Below are 6,834 nucleotides of genomic sequence, written 5' to 3' on the forward strand. Positions count from 1 at the left end.
GAGATAGAAGCTGTTTTTCAGTCTCTCGGTCCCAGCTTTGATGCACCTGTACTGACCTCGCCTTCTGGATGATAGCGGGGTGGACAGGCAGTGGCTCGGGTGGTTGATGTCCTTGATGATCTTTATGGCCTTCCTGTAACATCGGGTGGTGTAGGTGTCCTGGAGGGCAGGTAGTTTGCCCCCGGTGATGCGTTGTGCAGACCTCACTACCCTCTGGAGAGCCTTACGGTTGAGGGCGGAGCAGTTGCCGTACCAGGCGGTGATACAGCCCGCCAGGATGCTCTAACAAAGATAACTGTCAGACCTCTAAAATAGATTTAAATGATTGAGTGATAATAGTGGAGCATAACAGAGATAACTGTCAGACCTCCATATAGATTTCAATGATTGAGTGAGAATAGTGGAGCATAACAAAGATAACTGTCAGACCTCCATATAGATTTAAATGATTGAGTGATAATAGCATAACAAAGATAACTGCCAGACCTCCATATAGATTTAAATGATTGAGTGAGAATAGTGGAGCATAACAGAGATAACTGTCAGACCTCCATATAGATTTAAATGATTGAGTGAGAATAGCATAACAGAGATAACTGTCAGACCTCCATATAGATTTAAATGATTGAGGGAGAATAGTGGAGCATAACAGAGATAACTGTCAGACCTCCATATAGATGTCAATGATTGAGGGAGAATAGTGGAGCATAACAAAGATAATTGTTATAATGACACTATTCTCACTCAAAGATTACTGTCAGACCTCCATATAGATTTAATCTAGGTATGTTGACCATCAGTCACAGTCTATGACCGTCCTCAAGGAGGAACATCAGCATGTTTCCACTGTCCATACCTGCCTACTCCTTCAACACCAGAGACAACATGATTAACGTTTCCACTGTCCATACCTGCCTACTCCTTTAACACCAGAGACAACATGATTCATGTTTCCACTGTCCATACCTGCCTACTCCTTTAACACCAGAGACAACATGATTCATGTTTCCACTGTCCATACCTGCCTACTCCTTTAACACCAGAGACAACATGATTCATGTTTCCACTGTCCATACCTGCCTACTCCTTTAACACGGGAGTTAGGATTAAATTCCCTAACATGTAATGATATCAAGAAGACTTTATAACTGCCCTGATAGGCTCTTTATTGACAACTCTAATAGGACAATTATATCAAGAAGACTTTATAACTGCCCTGATAGGCTCTTTATTGACAACTCTAACAGGACAATTATATCAAGAAGACTTTATAACTGCCCTGATAGGCTCTTTATTGACAACTCAAACAGGACAATTTGGGTCGACATGGAAGAAGAACTTAGTGCCCCATTTGGAGCATCATATTATCTGAGTCAACACTTAAATGTGGGACTGCAGAATCCCATAATGTCCCAAACTAAGAAATATGGAGTCAGACAAATTAGAGACAGACATCTTCACCTTTCCTGACAAGCTCTGCTTCGTTATGGAACAACCATGAATACTAATTAGGAGGAAAGGTGGTTGTCTGGAGAGAGTGGGATAGGTTTTGATTTAGCCTCAACACTAATACATTTCACTTCTGCTTTTTGTGTCAATATAAATTATAAAACAAGGTCATTTCAATACAGCTACATTTCCCCCAGGCTACATGAATATAAAGAGACATGAGACAAAACAATCATAATGAATCAGATTACATGGCCCCCAGGCTCCATGAATATAAAGAGACATGAGACAAAACAATCATAATGAATCAGATTACATGGCCCCCAGGCTACATGAATATAAAGAGACATGAGACAAAACAATCATAATGAATCAGATTACATGGCCCCCAGGCTACATGAATATAAAGAGACACGAGACAAAACAATCATAATGAATCAGATTACATGGCCCCTGACAGGCTGGAACAACATGATATAAAGAGACATGAGACAAAACAATCATAATGAATCAGATTACATGGCCCCCAGGCTACGTGAATATAAAGAGACATGAGACAAAACAATCACAATGAATCAGATTACATGGCCCCCAGGCTACATGAATATAAAGAGACATGATACAAAACAATCATAATGAATCAGATTACATGGCCCCCAGGCTACATGAATATAAAGAGACATGATACAAAACAATCATAATGAATCAGATTACATGGCCCCCAGGCTACATGAATATAAAGAGACATGAGACAAAACAATCATAATGAATCAGATTACATGGCCCCCAGGCTACATGAATATAAAGAGACATGAGACAAAACAATCATAATGAATCAGATTACATGGCCCCCAGGCTACATGAATATAAAGAGACATGAGACAAAACAATCATAATGAATCAGATTACATGGCCCCCAGGCTACATGAATATAAAGAGACATGAGACAAAACAATCATAATGAATCAGATTACATGGCCCCCAGGCTACATGAATATAAAGAGACATGAGACAAAACAATCATAATGAATCAGATTACATGGCCCCCAGGCTACATGAATATAAAGAGACATGAGACAAAACAATCATAATGAATCAGATTACATGGCCCCCAGGCTACATGAATATAAAGAGACATGAGACAAAACAATCACAATAAATCAGATTACATGGCCCCCAGGCTACATGAATATAAAGAGACATGAGACAAAACAATCATAATGAATCAGATTACACGGAGAGGAGGACCTGATCCTAGATCATAATGAATCAGATTACATGGAGAGGGGGAGCTGATCCTAGATCATAATGAATCAGATTACATGGAGAGGAGGACCTGATCCTAGATCATAATGAATCAGATTACATGGAGAGGGGGAGCTGATCCTAGATCATAATGAATCAGATTACATGGAGAGGGGGAGCTGATCCTAGATCATAATGAATCAGATTACATGGAGAGGAGGACCTGATCCTAGATCATAATGAATCAGATTACATGGAGAGGGGGACCTGATCCTAGATCATAATGAATCAGATTACATGGAGAGGAGGACCTGATCCTAGATCATAATGAATCAGATTACATGGAGAGGGGGACCTGATCCTAGTTCATAATGAATCAGATTACATGGAGAGGAGGACCTGATCCTAGATCATAATGAATCAGATTACATGTAGAGGGGACCTGATCCTAGATCATAATGAATCAGATTACATGGAGAGGACCTGATCCTAGATCATAATGAATCAGATTAGATGGAGAGGGAGACCTGATCCTAGATCATAATGAATCAGATTACATGGAGATTACATGGAGGGAGCTGATCCTAGATCATAATGAATCAGATTACATGGAGAGGGAGACCTGATCCTAGATCATAATGAATCAGATTACATGGAGAGGGGACCTGATCCTAGATTATAAGAATCAGATTAATGGAGAGGGGGAATCCAGATTAATGATGATTAGATGGAGAGGGGGAGCTGATCCTAGAGCAACGCTCCTCCTCTGGGACACTGCCTGTATGAAACAGAACACATAGTTGTGAAGTCTCGTTACAGCATGTGTTTACTGCCATCTAGTGGAAGATACCAATATAACACTTTATTATCAGGGTGGGGAGGCGGCTGAGCTGAATGAAACAGAAAGCAAAGTTGTTCTTTTGTTCAGGATCCATTTTGAGACGACAGAGCAGAAAACACTATATGGAGATTATTGAAAAATAAAGTAAGTATTTCTGAACAATAATAACTATTCTAATGGACAGAATAAGATAATTAATACCTGTAATGAGATATTACTAGTTAGTAGAACTGCTACTTGAGCTGAGTTGCTGACAGACAGCAGTTTTCAAAGTGTAAATTAATCAGTAGGCCGACATGTTATCAGTAACACGTCTGGTAAAGATGGTGGAGGAGCTTTTCAATTATATGGTTTTAAGTTTATCTCAGGGTTTCTCCATCCTTTTGTTCTTACCAGCACTTACACACCTGATTCAACTAATCATCACATATTTTAAGACAGTTTAATATTTGAACATTCTCAAATTAAAACCTTTTTGGTTCGTAGGACTGCTTACAATTACTAAAGTCCTACAGTAACATTTTGGAGGAAAACAACACAGCTAAACTTGGTTTTGAGTAAATGATATGTTTATCTATAATAATGTAAGAGAGATGTCTTGAAGAAACGTGTCTGGGATTAGAACTCTGTGTCTCTGTGACAGTGGGAGGTTTGTTTTGCATGGCCCGGTGCTACAGGTGGGTGGACATTTATTTTATGGACCAATGGAATGGTGTAAACTGCTCAAACTCCGCTCCCCCGGGGAGCCGGGCGATGCAGAACGAATTCACCCAGTGACCGTTACTTTATTTCCTGATATGAAATTGAAAGTAACTTTGTAGCCTAAGCAGTTACAAAATGTCTGTTGAAACTGTGGAGCACATGTCTTGAGAACGTTAGAACAGTGGTGGAAAAAGTACTGAATTCTCAAACTGGAGTAAAAGTAAAGATTCCTTCATAGAAAATTACTCAAGTAAAAGTGAAAGTCACACAGTAAAATTTTACTTCAGTAAAAGTCAAGGTATTTGGTTTGAAATATAATTAAGTATCAAAAGTAAAGTATTTAATCATTTTAAATTCCTTATATTAAGCAAACCAGACAGCACAATGTTTTTGTTATTTTAATTTACAAATAGCCAGGGTCACACTCCAACACGCAGACACCATTTAAAAGCAAGGCAATTGTGTTTAGTGAGTCCTCCAGATCAGAGGCAGTAGGGATGACCAGGGATGTTCTCTGTTTAGTGAGTCCTCCAGATCAGAGGCAGTAGGGATGACCAGGGATGTTCTCTGTTTAGTGAGTCCTCCAGATCAGAGGCAGTAGGGATGACCAGGGATGTTCTCTGTTTAGTGAGTCCTCCAGATCAGAGGCAGTAGGGATGACCAGGGTTGTTCTCTGTTTAGTGAGTCCTCCAGATCAGAGGCAGTAGGGATGACCAGGGATGTTCTGTTTAGTGAGTCCAGATCAGAGGCAGTAGGGATGACCAGGGATGTTCTCTGTTTAGTGAGTCCTCCAGATCAGAGGCAGTAGGGATGACCAGGGTTGTTCTCTTGATAAGTGAGTGAATTTTTCTGTCCTGCTTAGCATTCAAAATGTAAGGAGTACTTTTAGGTGTCAGGGAAAATGTTCGGAGTAAGGAAAGGATGTAAAATATTTCACTAGCCACTTTAAGCAATGCTACCGAATATAATGTTTACATACCCTACATTATTCATCTCATATGTTTACGTATATACTGTACTCTATCATCTACTGCATCCTTATGTAATACATGTTTCACTAGCCACTTTAACTATGCCACTTTGTTTACATACTCATCTCATATGTATATACTGTACTCGATACCATCTACTGTATCTTGCCTATGCTGCTCTGCACCATCACTCATTCATATATCCTTATGTACATATTCTTTATCCCCTTACACTGTGTATAAGACAGTAGTTTAGGAACTGTTAGTTAGATTACTTGTTGGTTATTACTGCATTGTCGGAACTGGAAGCACAAGCATTTCGCTACACTCGCATTAACATCTGCTAACCATGTGTATGTGACAAATAAAATTTGATTTGATTTGAGTAAAAAGTACATAATTTTCTTTATGACTGTAGTAAAGTAAAAGTAAAAGTTGTTAAAAATATAAATATTAAAGTAAAGGACAGATACCCCAAAAAACTACTTAAGTAGTACTTTAAAGTATTTTACACCACTGCATTAGAAGACAGATACATGTGTTGATTTGAAAGACTCAGATTCTGGTAGGTCGGCTATGAACTATTATAAAGTTAGGTCGTCGTCAGACATTCAACAGTCACAGTAGGTTTGAGCTACAGTCTGATCACTAATCATGCCGACCAACCTGATGGTCTCTGTTGGAAATGTTGTGAAAAGAATCTGGCCTCGGCTACAAATATCTGGCATTACTCATCTCATATGTATATACTGTATTCTATACTATTCTCCTGTATCTTAGTCTATGTATTACTCATCTCATATGTATATACTGTATTCTATACTATTCTACTGTATCTTAGTCTATGTATTACTCATCTCATATGTATATACTGTATTCTATACTATTCTACTGTATCTTAGTCTATGCATTACTCATCTCATATGTATATACTGTATTCTATACTATTCTACTGTATCTTAGTCTATGCATTACTCATCTCATATGTATATACTGTATTCTATACTATTCTACTGTATCTTAGTCGATGTATTACTCATCTCATATGTATATACTGTATTCTATACTATTCTACTGTATCTTAGTCTATGCATTACTCATCTCATATGTATATACTGTATTCTATACTATTCTACTGTATCTTAGTCTATGCATTACTCATCTCATATGTATATACTGTATTCTATACTATTCTACTGTATCTTAGTCGATGTATTACTCATCTCATATGTATATACTGTATTCTATACTATTCTACTGTATCTTAGTCTATGCATTACTCTTCTCATATGTAGATACTGTATTCTATACTATTCTACTGTATCTTAGTCTATGCATTACTCTTCTCATATATAGATACTATATTCGATACTATTCTACTGTATCTTAGTCTATGCTGCTCAGACATTGTGACTAACATGTGACCAATAACATTTGACTTGATTTAGATTAGGCTATATACAACATGGCCAAAAGTATGTGGACAACTGCTAGTCAAATATCTAATTCCAAAATCATAGGCATTCCTATGGAGTTGGTCCCCCCATTGCTGCTATAACAGCCTCCACTCTTCTGGGAAGGCTTTCCACTAGATGTTGGAACATTGCTGTATATCAGGTATAGACC

At 38.1% G+C, this 6,834-nt stretch overlaps 1 protein-coding gene across 1 annotated transcript in view; it reads left to right on the forward strand.

Annotated features, from left to right (window-relative positions):
- Positions 1-3,591: 3,591 nt before the first annotated feature.
- LOC135554799 (NACHT, LRR and PYD domains-containing protein 12-like) overlaps positions 3,592-6,834 on the forward strand; it is a 28,134-nt gene continuing 24,891 nt past the window's right edge. The window contains exon 1 of the mRNA XM_064987236.1: positions 3,592-3,679. The gene's annotated coding sequence lies outside the window, so the exon portion shown is untranslated. The remainder of the gene's footprint in view (positions 3,680-6,834) is intronic.

The sequence above is a fragment of the Oncorhynchus masou genome, chromosome 14, assembly GCF_036934945.1.
Source record: "Oncorhynchus masou masou isolate Uvic2021 chromosome 14, UVic_Omas_1.1, whole genome shotgun sequence".
Classification (NCBI taxonomy): Eukaryota; Metazoa; Chordata; class Actinopteri; order Salmoniformes; family Salmonidae; genus Oncorhynchus; species Oncorhynchus masou.